The 13,812-nt window shown below is 42.1% G+C and overlaps 1 protein-coding gene across 1 annotated transcript in view; it reads left to right on the forward strand.

Moving 5' to 3' along the window:
- The first annotated feature begins 2,132 nt into the window (after positions 1-2,132).
- LOC111973572 (E3 ubiquitin-protein ligase HECW2-like) overlaps positions 2,133-13,812 on the forward strand; it is a 79,113-nt gene continuing 67,433 nt past the window's right edge. Inside the window, exon 1 of the mRNA XM_024000952.2 lies at positions 2,133-2,756. The gene's annotated coding sequence lies outside the window, so the exon portion shown is untranslated. The remainder of the gene's footprint in view (positions 2,757-13,812) is intronic.

Here is a 13,812-nt window from a genome sequence, read left to right on the forward strand (position 1 = left end):
CTGGTGCAACCGATTACCTTCAGAAGTCACATAATTAGTTGAATAAAGTCCACCTTTATACAATCTAAGTGTCACATGATCTCAGTCGATATTAACCTGTCCTCAGAGTCTGCAACACCACTAAGCAAGGGGCACCACCAAGCAAGCGGCAATATGAAGACCAAGGAGCTCTCCAAACAGGTCATTGACAAAGTTGTGGAGAAGTACAGATCAGGGTTGGGTTATAAAAAAKTATCCGAAACTGAACTTCCCACGGAGCACCATTAAATCCATGATTAAAAAATGGAAGAATACGGCACCYCAAAACCTGCCAAGAGAGWGCCGCCCACCAAAACTCATGGACCYGGCAAGGAGGGCATTAATCAGAGAGGCAACAAAGAGACAAAAGATAACCCTGAAGYAGCTGCAAAGCTCCACAGCGGATATTGGAGTATCTATCCATAGGACCACTTTAAGCTGTACACTCCACAGAGCTGGGCTTTATGGAAGAGTGGCCAGAAAAAAGAAGAAGGTACTCTGATCAGAAGAGACTAAAATTGAGCTTTTTGGCCATCAAGGAAAACACTATGTCTGGRGCAAACCCATCACCTCTCATCACCCCGACAACACCATCCCCACAGTGAAGCATGGTAGTGGCAGCATCAGGCTGTGGGGATGTTTTTCATCAGCATGGACTGGGAAACTGATCAGAATTGAAGGAATGCTGGATGGCGCTAAATACAGGGYAATTCTTGAGGGAAACCTGTTTCAGTCTTCCAGAGATTTGAGACTGGGACGGAGGATCACCTTCCAGCAGGACTATGACCCTAAGCATACTGCTAAAGCAACGCTTGAGTGGTTGAAGGGGAAACATTTAAATGTCTTGGAATGGCCTAGTCAAAGCCCAGACCTCAATCCAATTGAGAATCTGTAGTATGACTTAAATATTGATGTACACCAGCGGAACCCATCCAACTTGAAAGAGCTGGAGCAGTTTTGCCTTGAAGAATGGGCAACAATCCCAGTGGCTAGATGTGCCAAGCTTATAGAGACATAACCCAAGAGACTTGCAGCTGTAATTGCTGCAAAAGGTMGCTCTACAAAGTATTGACTTTGGGGAGGTGAATGGTTATACACGATCAAGTTTTCAGTTTTTTTGTCTTATTTCTTGTTTGTTTCACAAAAAAAGATATTTTGCATCTTCAAAGTGGTAGGCATGTTGTGTAAATTAAGTGATACAAAGCCAGGTTGTAAGGAAACAAACCAGGAAAAATGCCACGGGGGGGTGAATACTTTCTAAGCCACTGTATCCATTGATACTTGAAGAATATAACTCATAGATYCTTCATAAGCTTAGGTCAACTGTCATACCCAATCAGAACCCAAAATATGAGCTTGTTTTACACGTTTGTTGGTAAATAATGTAAATGTAAACAAACACTATAGTTTTAACCATGCTTTTAGGCTATCATCTTGATATCATGCATGGTCAGTCCCTGTATCCATKGCTCTGTCCATGAGTTTGAGCGCGATTACATTTCTCCAGCCACATCCCTCAGCTATTTACAAAATCAGTTACCACTTTGTTATTGTTAGAACTGCAGATTGCCCCTTAGAACTGCAGATTGCCCCTTTAAGAAGCCTAAATTAGCATTATTATTAAGTGGAATGGTTTACATGGAGACTATAGCCTGTCATCTTTAAAAAACAAATTTGCCCTTCCCCCATATATATTTCAATATATTGCTTTTCTGTATGGAATTGCTGGCTTATATACCATTAGCTACATGGCAGGCAGAGCCCACAATGGATGGGATATTAACCTAAACCACGTCAATGAATTATATAAAATATATGGATAAAAATGCAGTCCTGTCATTTGCAGACACACACACACACACACTCTTGCAGGATGGGTCTATCCCAGYGTCCCAGGTTTTTCGTTTTGGTTTTGCCTTAGCACTACAGTTAATTCAAATAATCAACTAATCATCAAGCTTTGATAATTTGAGTCAGCTGTGTAGTGTTAGGGCAATAACCAAAACGTGCACCCTTTGGGGTCCCGAGGACCGAGTTTGGGAAACGCTGGTCTATCCCTTTTAAGTCACCGCCCACGTTGTGCTCTCCCCCATAATATAATGAAACCATATCAACAGTGAGGAGGCACGGCTCACGCATCTGGTATATAATGCATAATTTCAAAAAATGTTAGAAAAGGGACTCATAGCCAAACTGCAATAATTAAGGAGGCTACATTCGCCATTTTACTCGGTAGGTTTGGCTCCAAACCTGCATTGCTTGCGGGACAGGGCGTTCGGATTTGAGAATCTGCTGGCAGAGAAGATGATACGGAGGACCTTATTCGTGAGGGTGTAGAAGGCGCATTGCGATGAAGAAGCAAATATGGGGGYAAAGGAGACAAAACGAGCCGTAGTTGTAATAATTAAGGAGAATYGTGTTGCTAGCGCGCACCTTTAGACACGGTGACATTTTGCTACAAAAAGGCCGACCTGCCTCCGCAACCCGAAAATTTCACACCAACGGTGCTGCCAACCGGAGGAGTGATGCCGACGCTGTACGTGACTCAAACCCAGGGTACTTCTACACCCCTGCGGTGGACTTGGGCCCCCTAAAGCGGTACCCCGCCCGTTCATAAATCCGAGACTGCACAAAACAGAAACGAATTAATTCATCGTGATATCAACACCATAACTGCGGATAAAGGCTGTGCTCACGTTTATTTTTMGGGTCCGTTATCTCGCACCTCTGCGCAAAAGGTAAGTCATGGGTAGGCTACCCGATGCACCCGTGGTCAGAATGTTATATTTTATTATCGTTCATTGTCACGATTCTTATCGAAAACAAAAGGAATTTAAATATGTTTATAGTCAAACCACTACATTGGTATAAGCGTCATGTGTGCATGTCTTGATCACTTTCAATGAAGTGAAAGTGATTGATTTAAAGCCTGCGTCTTATTAATGAGATGTGCATTAAGAAATGACGTAGGGAAATCCCAGAGTAACCCAATAGCAAGTAATGGTAGCATACTGTTCAGTACAGTCCCTATTCAGGATTGTGTGCAAGGCAATGAGCCTGTGCGCTCGACGCACCACAGAAACGTATTGACATGCAAATTAATCGATGTCYGTAGTACTTGCATTACCGTGTTCCTAGCAGCAGGATAGTATGCCTGCAGCACGATCGGGTATTTTTATATTCAAAATAAGAGTCCCCCTGCAAAGACATGCTGAACTTTGGGAATATCGATTTTAATCGGGGGGGGGCTGGACTCTAGTGCAGTACAACTTATTCACAACACTGCAACCGCATTTCACAAAATAATTGGATAATTTGGCGAAGTTTAATACTGTATTTATACCTGCATTTCTTTTGAAGGTTTACACAAATACTGATATTTGCAATGGAGGCTACTGAGGGGGGGGTGGCTCATAATAATGGCTGGAACAGTGCAAATAGAATGGCATCAAACGCATGGAAACCATGTTTTATTTGATACAGTTCCCCTTATTTCGCTCCAGCCATTACCACGAACCRYTCCTCCCCAATTAAGGAGCCACCAACCTCCTGTGGTTGAACGCTGTTGTGTAGGCTATATTAAAATAAATACACTTTCAATTAAATACAAATGTGTTATTGGAATTACTCCATACAGAATTACTCTGAAACTTAAATGGTCTCTTGTGCTGGCAACCGGTTTAATACAGAGCACTGGTGACTCCTTACTACTACCACGCCATTCACTGCAATGCAATACACGGTATATGGGATACTTATTGGCTTGTAGAGAGAACCTTTCTACCCGTCTCAGCTAAAGTGGGATGGGAAATACTCAGTAGGGTCACTACTAATCAAATATGTGTAGTTTTGGAGGGGGAGTGTGTCGTACATATCCAGCAGAGCTTTGCTCTCTACCCCATCCATAGCCCTCAATGCAATACACTGTAATATGCTGTACATGGGATGRATATTGGCTTGTAGAGAGTGAACGAAGAGCAGAGCTTCGACTGTTATATGCATCCCAAGCTCTAGTGATGTATAGGTGGTTAAGARGYCGCCGACAGAGGGTGCCGRGCKTCGAGCTCCGATWAAACATTGSCGGTTTCTACTTTTTTRCCRGTGCGTTTTCTCAAATGTTCTTAATCAGTTTTWCTACATTACTACATACATCTGAGTAGAACTATTGGAATACAAATCGCTAGGTAATCACTGTCCATCCAACCTCCCCGAATTCCTTGAGATGGCGGAACAATGGACTAGGCGCTGAGCTGCTTGGCAGTCTTACCGGAGAGTACGAAGCGACGACACTGACGGAGAGGTAGATGTGGCGGYGTCTTAATAAGATTAAGACGCTGGGCGACCCGTCCTCAGTTACCAAGCATGCTACTCGCCTATGTTCAATCATTAWTGAACAAACTTGAGGTGAGGATCTCCTTCCAGAGGGACATCAGATCCTGCAACATACTGTTTTTCTGAGACTTGGCTTTCCTCCGACATCRAAACGGATTATATACAACCAGCGGGTTTTACTGTTTTTTTAAGCAGATCGTAAGTGGGCTGTCTGTGGCAAGAGCAAAGGTGGTGGGCTCTGCTTTGACCAACAACCCATTTTGTGACAGAGGAAATGTACAGGAGCTTGCGAGCTTCTGCTCCCCCGACTTGGAATAGTTGGTCATCAAATGTCGCCCTTTTTACCTACCGAGAGTTCTCAGGGATTATCGCAATGGCTGAGTACATCCCGCCCCAAGCCGAAACAAAAAAGGCTCTCAAAGATTTTAAATGGACCCTGAACAAACTGGAGACCGCATTTCTGCAGGCAGCATCCATTGTTGTGAGGGAATTTGTGGAGAATCTCCACAACAAAAGTAATTACAACCAACACATTGACTGTCTAACTCGCATTCTACTCTTGACCATTTGTCCTTTCGGCACATCCGACCATAACTCCATCGTGCTTCTCCCCACCTACAAACAAAAACTTGAGGGATGTTCCTGTGGTGAGGTCTACACAGCATTGGTCCGACCATTAAGAATTCACTCTCCAAGACTGTTTTGATCACGTGGACTGGAATATGTTCTGGGTTGCCTCTGGAGATGAATAACATCAATGAACATGCCGACAGTCACCGGATTCAAAAAAATGCATGGATGACTTGATACCGATAGTGTCTTTCTAAACGTTCCCGAACCAAAAAATGGTGGATTGATCGCAGCCTTGTAGGAAAACTTAAAGAGCGGGATGCTGCTTATAAACAGGGCAAGGTAACCGGGGACAATTGTTTGGTTAAACCATACAAATACGACCTACGCAGATCGATCAGGATGGCGAAATGCAAGTATAGGGGGAAAAGTGGAGAAGCAATTCAGCGGGTCGGACACAAGGCGTAAGTGGCAGGGGCTCCTAACAATCTCGGATMACAAATAAAAAGCCAGCCACATCGCATTCACCAGCACCACCCTACCGGAGAAGCTAAACACCTTTTTTTAATCATGATTCGAAGATAATGACTCTGAGCTGACGAGGAGAGCCCCCAGTGACAACGTGGGCTACACACGGTCTCCACTGAGGACATATGTAAGTAATTCAAACATGTTAACCCTCGCAAGGCTGCTGGCCAAGATTGTATCCATAGCCATGCCCTCAGAGCATTTGCAGACCAGCTGGCTGTTGTGTTCTCAAACATTTTCAATCTCTCCCAAACTTGGGCCGCTAATACCCACCCGCTTCAAGATGTCCACTATCATCCCTGTTCCCAAAAAGGGAAAGTAACTGAACTGAATGACTACCGACCAGTAGCACTGACTGACTTCCGACATCATGAAGTGCTTTGGGAGGCTAGTCAAAGATCATGTCACCACCTCCCTCCCCGACACACTTGACCCTCTCCAATTTGCCTACCGCCCTGATAGATCCTCAGAAAGGAATGCATATGTAAGGATGCCAGTTCATCGACTACAGCTCGGCTTTCAGTACTATAGTGCCCTATAAGCTCATTACAAAGCTCACGGCCCTGGGTTGAACTCCTCCCTATGCAACTGGGTCCTGGACATCCTACCCCCCCCCCCCCCCCCCCCCCCCCCCCCCCCCCCCCCCCCCCCCCCCAAAGGTAGGCAACATTACCTCCTCGACAGTGGTTCTAAACACGGGGGCCCCACAATGGTGCGTCCTCAGTCCCTTCCTGTATTCTCTGTATACGCACGACTGTGTGGCCTCCCACAGTTCCAACTCCAAGTTCGCTGATGACACAACAGTAGTAGGCCTGATTACCAACAACGATGAGACAGCCTACAGGGAGGATGTAGGCGGAATGGTGCCAGGTAAACATCCTGTCCCTTAATATTAGTTAAACAAAGGAGCTGATTGTGGACTTCAGGAGAAACCAGGCTGGACACGCCCCCATCCTCATCAACAGGGCCGCCGTGGAGACTGTCAATAACTTCAAATTCCTCAGCTTAAACATCTCGGAGAAGCTGAAATGGTTCAACCACACAGACACCGTGGTGAAGGAATGACAGTGACTCTTCAACCTCAGGAAAGTGAAGAAATTCAGCCTGTCCCTGAGGGCCCTCAGTGTTCAGGAGCACCATCGAGAGCATACTGTCAAGCTGCATCACAGCCTGGTACGGCAACTCTGCCGCGGACCGGAATGCGCTTCAGAGGGWGACATMTGCAGCCGAACGCACCACTGGGTGTGCACTGRCTTCCCTACATGGCACCTACAACACCAGGTGTCGCAGGAAGGTAAAGAAGGGACCCCATCAGGGACCCCAGCCACCKAAACCATGCCCTGTTTTCCCTGATTCAATCACTCAGACACGGGCAGTACAGGAGCATCATGGCAAAAACTSGGAGACTGGCCAATTGTTTCTACCCTCAGACCGCTAAATAGTCACCACTAGTCAGCTACCTGCTGCTCCCCCGAGGGACATTTCCCCCACCATCCCCTCAACAAGCTTTTACTCAGCCCAATATTCTCAACATACCAGTGTCAACATTGTATTTTTTTCATTATTGGTCTTAAATGTTTTTAACCCTTTGTGTACGATCACATATTTGTGATCCTTGTTGAGTGGTCAGTGCAGCAAACCATTGCAAATATGTGTTTGGAAGAGTTGTCTGAAAAGCATCTAAACAATGTTTTGTACTGATGGGAAATAAAGGGCTTCACAACTTAAATTCCTCAATTTCCCCTTTTTATTGTAAAAGATAAATGCGAATTTCACCATCCAAGCATCACGTGGAACACATCCACAGCCAAATTCATTCCATTAACCAGTCTAAATAACAGGTTGCGATGACAACAAACAAAACATAAGGTAGCGACCTACCAGCTAGAGTTGTTTACAATGTACCACATCTCTGGTGAGCAGATGGGAGAAATGTAATATTGTTTAGAAAAGAGATGCGTGTCAGCTAAGCTAACAGAAGCTAAATTCTTTGATGGCAGCCATGTTTGTTTATCTTTGACAAGCAAAAACTCAATCCCAGAGTGCTATTCACTATAAGACGCAAATAAACAAAGTTACAGTCAAAGATGGCTGCGCCCGTTGCCTGAAAAATGAGCTTTGGTCACTTTTTAGCATATTGCAAATCTTCGATGTACTTGTTACTGTATATACAACAACCGGAGGACATGACTTGACAAGTCGTTTACAGTATTAGACAAATCACAATGCAAATAAAATGTTATCACCTCACAGATCACCCCCCCCCCCAAATTCTAGCCTAACAGTAGAGCAAAAACTAAACAGGGATGAAACCGTTTGTGGGGGGGTTCATTTAATTTGTGGGGGTTTTCAAGTCCATGGGAGGGAAGGTGTCGTGGGGGGATATGATGCAGGAAATATTACTATGGGCGATTTATCAATTAAAGGGGGCAAACACAGAACTTTATGCTAAATAAAACCCCTGGAAAGGGGGATCTGCGCTGGAAACCCTGAGGTACCATAGTTACAATCTAATGCCGCGTTCAAGACAACTGGGAAATCTCCAATTTCTGACTTCAGCGTGTTCAAGACAACTGGGAACTCGTATAAAAACGAGCATCGACTGGGGGAAAATCGTTTAACGGTCATCCAACTCGTAATTCCATCCGGGGACATCAGGCTTCTTGTTAGAGCTCTGACTTTCCGATCTGAAGATCACTGACATCATGATTTGACCTCGTATTTTTAGAGTTCCCAGTTGTCGTGAAAACACAAGTCAGTCGAGTGAATTATCACTTCATCTCGTTTCGTTATAACATCTTTGGACTGACAGGCGCTTACGTGACAAACATGGCGCCACATTAAAAAAATGCATAGATGACTTGATACTGATAGTGTCTTTCTAAACGTTCCCGACTCAAAATGGTTTATTGATAGCAGCCTTGTAGGAAAACTGAAAGAGCGGGATGCTGCTTAGCATTAGTTTATCATAATCAGTACAACCTTCAAAAAAGTATTCTAAACACGTGTCTATTACAATCTATGCAAGAATCGGAATGCATGATTTTTCACCAGTACTTGAAAATGTGAATAAAACKGTAAATACGTTACGCTCCATACATGCATATGGTATGCTACAGTAGAAACYACAAAACAATATACAGAAAATAAGGCACTTACTTTGATAGGAACGCACACATGTGCATTCGCAGAGTTTGTTTTCCTTAAAAAATAAATAAAAGGCAATGCGGGTGCCAGACAGAAAATGTGCCAGGGGCAGTGGTGAAAGAAGTACCCAAATTTGATACTTGAATAAAAGTAAAGATACCTTTTTAATAGAAAATGACACAAGGGAAAGTCACCCAGTTAAATACTACTTGAGTAAAACTGAAAGTATTTGGTTTTAAATATAGTTAACTATCAAAGTATACATTTCAATTTCCTTATTTATCTTTTACGGGATAGCCAGGGGTACTCTCCAACAGTTATCATTTACAAACAAAGCATTTGTGTTTTAAGTCTGCCAGCTCAGAGGCAGTAGAGATGACCAGGGGTGTTCTCTTGAGTGTGTGAATTAGACAGATTTCCTGTACTGCTAAGCATTCAAAATGTAAGGAGTACTTTTGGGTGTCAGGGAAAATGTATGGTGTAAAAAGTACATACTTTACTACATTTTTTAAGAAAATTAAAAGTTCAAACAACAACTTCAGTAGTACTTTGAAGTATTTGTATTTAAGTATTTTACACCACTGGCCAGGAGGGAAAAGTTTGCAAGGCCTGTTCTGACTAGAGATACTTGATCTGGGGAAGTGCTTGGGTTCTCGTCGAAGAGAGAAGTTTGTCTGGCTCAGTAATGCCTAATAGTGAAAATGGGCTACTTATGTGAATTAATGAGGTGGCACACACCTCAATTCCAACTGTTAGAAAATAAAACCTGTTAAAGTAATTTGAAATTGACAAGTTGAAAACGTCTATAGATAATTATCAGGCAGCGTGCCTTGGTTTGAGGGCAGCGCGAGTTAACTGTCCTGTTAGGGCTGGGAGCTATGACGATATATATCGTGTGACGATAGAAAAATGTCTATTGTTTCATATTATGCTCTGTCGTTTATTTGGTTGTCGCAAATCACTCTTTATGGCAACATTTTTCATCAATTGGACGACGCTTTGCGTGCCGCGTGGAAGGACATTTGCAACACAAACAAACATGGACAAGAGTGAATGTGACACAAAGCAGACACGGCACTTGTCCCTAAGAGGGGCTACTTTGGTTGCATGAACGTGGTTTGGGTATGAAAAGTCTGACACGGACCAGAAAACTGTCCTCTGCAAAATATGCTGCATGTCGGTCCCGACAACGGGCTCAAACACCACTAACCTCTTTTACCACCTACGCAAGAATCATGTGAAACAGTACGGAGAGTCTACGGATGAGACCCAAAAAAGTACAGTCGAGTGCTCAAAACAAACCCTGACTCAGACGTTGCAAGAGGCTTTTGCCCCCGGCACACCATAGGGGCCAAAGTATCACGAAGACGGAAGGAATAACAGCTGCCGTTACAACTTACATCTGCAAAGACATGGCCCCAATTTACACGGGCGAGAAACGGGGTTTCGTGAGTTGGTGCTAACACTCGACCCAAGTTTTTTTAAAATTTATTAACCTTTATTTAACCTGACAAGTCCGTTAAGAACAAATTCTTATTAACAATGACGGCCTAGAAACGTTGGGTTACCTGCCTTGTTCAGGGGCAGAATGTCCAATGTTACCTTGTCAGCTCTGGGATACGATACAGCAACCTTTCGGTTACTGGCCCAACACTCTAACCACTAGCGGTACCTGCCACCCCAGTACCACATACAAATTGATATGTGACACGTATATGCCAAAAAAACATGCAAAACAGACAAGCCCCTCAATTTTTTTAATAAAAAAATAAATAAATAGAATTTATTTTGTGCAACTATAGTTGAAGTGTTTTCTATTTTCCTTTTTTAAATTCTTTTTTTTTTTGATTTTATACATTAATATTTTATATTTTGTTACACCCTTAATTGAAAATTTGCACAAAAGGTTCTAAATAAAAGGAAAATATAACATATGAGTAAGTACCTTTTTATTTGTTGCGTTAATTCAAAATGTAATAAGAAATGTGCCTTTACATGTGGTCATTTTTATATAAACTATTTATTCATTGAATTTACAGAAAATGGGCTATATCGTGATATGTATCGTTATCAGGATATGAAAGTACCTATATCGGATATGAGATTTTGGCCGTATCGCCAGCCCTATGTCCTGTTGGGTAACAATCACATTTTGGAACAGTGAGTGCATTCTGACATCATGGGCATAAAAAAAACTCACGCTGCGGCGACCGTTAGACATTTGGATCTCACACTTGAGAAGGTTAAAACATATATTTTCTATTTGTTTTCAGAAATGACTTCTTGCATTTTCTTGTATGCACAATTAAAAGTGCCATTGATTTAAAAAATTCAATATCATTTGAATGACTTATCCACATCGCAATGTTTTCAAAAGGCAGGCTTTTATTTTGATGGTTTCCTCATTCACGTAGGAAAGTGATGTCGTCGTTGTGCTACTGGCTGCATACTAGTGCTAGATGCTATAGTAAGATGTGCTAACTATTTATTGCTAAACATCTCTGAAAGCTACCGATTTGTAACTACTTTGTGTGATGAATGCCCTGGGGAGAACAGAATAATGCTTATGCCATGCCCCTACGCAGCTAAGCATTAACATTATGTCATGTCAAATGTTACGAGTGGGTTTATGCCTATAGCCAGCGTGTCACAGGTCCAGTCTTCAAGGGCCGACTTGTCTGCTGGTTCTCGTCCTATCCTGTTAATCTGAGACTGAGTCCTGGGAAATGGAAACCATTACCCTTTCATTATTATGCAGACCCAAACCATTTTGTGCCGGCTCAGTTATTTTTATTTCACATTGTTATTTTCAGAATGGTTCCAGTAACCATGCGAGCTCAGTACGCCTTGATTTGGGCTTGGATCGGCTCAGTTGTCCAAAGCCTTGATGTGTGTACATTCTTTGGGACATCAGTGACTTTAAATCGATCAATTCAGTGCTAGTACAAGGTGCGAGATAAAGCAGCAGGACTGCAGCCCCTGAAGACAAGAACTGTGCCCCATGGCCTTTGCATGCATACATACAGTATGGTCACCTCACATCCTGGGTATATCACACTTGGTTTATCAAAGCAAACTGTAACATCTTATATTGAAATTTATACAGGCCTAAAATCAATTTTTAAATTTTATTTTTTATTTTTTATAAACTTTACCACCAACATTAACATCATATTTGTCACTTTAAAACGTATTCCAAACAAAAAACATTGATCTCAAAGTAAAAAAAACGAAAGCAATACTCTATGCACAAGGACTACTTTGAGTGGTTTTACAAAGTTTCACAAAATACATTTACAGGAACAACTGTGCAGATGCAAACTTTGGTAACAGAATGACGATAAAATCTCCCTTCGTTTTTTTTTTATGCGACCACATTTTCCAAAACCTGTTATCTGTTCCGAATTAAGATTCAAAGATGTCTGCAGAAAGAATAGGGTGTCAGCTATGATATGACACTTTGAGTAAAAAAATATAATAATTTGGTTATTTTACTACAGTAGGTGAAGTGGATCAACATCTGGTAACTGAATTACATCATAGGTCCCTGATCTGTACTATACAGATTTATGGCTACAAAAAGGTATATGCAATATATATGCAATATCCTTCTATTGCATATTTGGGTATTTTTCTACACACTGGCAATTATTGTAATGAGCTCTGCCCACAAACAAGACCACTTTTTGTTGAGCCGGACCAGACAAAATCTGAAATAGATGTCTACATTTTTTGTTAAACATAGACGGCACAGTAGAGTTCAATACATTACAGTATAGTAAAGATATGTTCAGTAGAGTACATTGTACTGTACTTTTCTGTACTGTACTGTTCTCAACTGTGTTATACTGTACTGTGATGTCCAAACTTATGAAACATGGATGTCTATGATTGCCTCAGATTTGGTCATGCAAGGGCGGACTGAATACAGAGCGTTGCGTTGGATTTGCCCCAAACATAACACATCACTCAGTAACACTTCATATTTTCAAGCATGGTGGTGGCTGCATCATGTTATGGGTATGCTTGTTATCGGCAAGGACTATGTTTTTTTGGGATAAAAATATATGGAATAGCACTAAGAACAGGTATAATCCTAGAGGAAAACCTGGTTGTCTGCTTTCCAACAGACACTGGGAGACAAATTAACCTTTCAACAGGACAATAACCTAAAACACAAGACCAATTATACACTGGAGTTGCTTACCAAGATGCCATTGAATGTTCCTGAGTGGCCTAGTTACAATTTTGACTTAAATCTATGGCTAGACTTAAATGGTGTGCAACGCTCTTAGACTTACCCAGAAAGACTCAGCTATAATCGCTTCTAAATGTGATTCTAGCATGAAATTACTCAGGGGTGTGAAAAGTATAATTACAGTTGAAGTCGGAAGTTTACATACCTTAGCCAAATACATTTAAACTCAGTTTTTCACAATTCCTGACATTTAATCCTAGTAAAAATTCCCTGTCTTAGGTCAGTTAGGATCACCACTTTATTTTAAGAATGTGAAATGTCAGAATAATAMTAGAGATTTATTTCAGCTTTTATTTCTTTCATCACATTCCCAGTGGGTCAGAAGTTTACATACACTCAATTAGTATTTGGTAGCATTGCTTTTAAATTGTTTCTTGGGTCAAATGTTTTGGGTAATTTTGGCCCATTTCTCCTGACAGAGCTGGTGTAACAGAGTCTGGTTTGTAGGCCTCCTTGCTCGCACACGCTTTTTCAGTTTTTCACACACTTTTTCTAAAATGTTCTATGGGATTGAGTTCAGGGCTTTGTGATGGCCACTCCAATACCTTGACCTTGTTGTTCTTAAGCCATTTTGCCACAACTTTGGAAGTATGCTTGGGGTCATTGTCCATTTTTGAAGACCCATTTGCAACCAAGCTTTAACTTCCTGGCTGATGTCTTGAGATGTTGCTTCAATATATCCACATAATTTTCCTACCTCATGATGCCATCAATTTTGTGAAGTGCACTAGTTCCTCCTGCAGCAAAGCACCCCCACAACATGATGGGGTGGTCTTTGGCTTGCAGGCCTCCCCCTTTTTKCTCCAAACATAARGATGGTCATTATGGCCAGACAGTTCTATTTTTGTTTCATCAGACCAGAGGACATTTCTCCAAAACGTACAATCTTTGTKCCCATGTGAGCTGCAAACCGTAGTCTGGCTTTTTTTTATGGCGGTTTTTGAGCAGTGGCTTCTTCC

Source organism: Salvelinus sp. IW2-2015, linkage group LG2 (assembly GCF_002910315.2).
Source record: "Salvelinus sp. IW2-2015 linkage group LG2, ASM291031v2, whole genome shotgun sequence".
NCBI classification, from domain to species: domain Eukaryota; kingdom Metazoa; phylum Chordata; class Actinopteri; order Salmoniformes; family Salmonidae; genus Salvelinus; species Salvelinus sp. IW2-2015.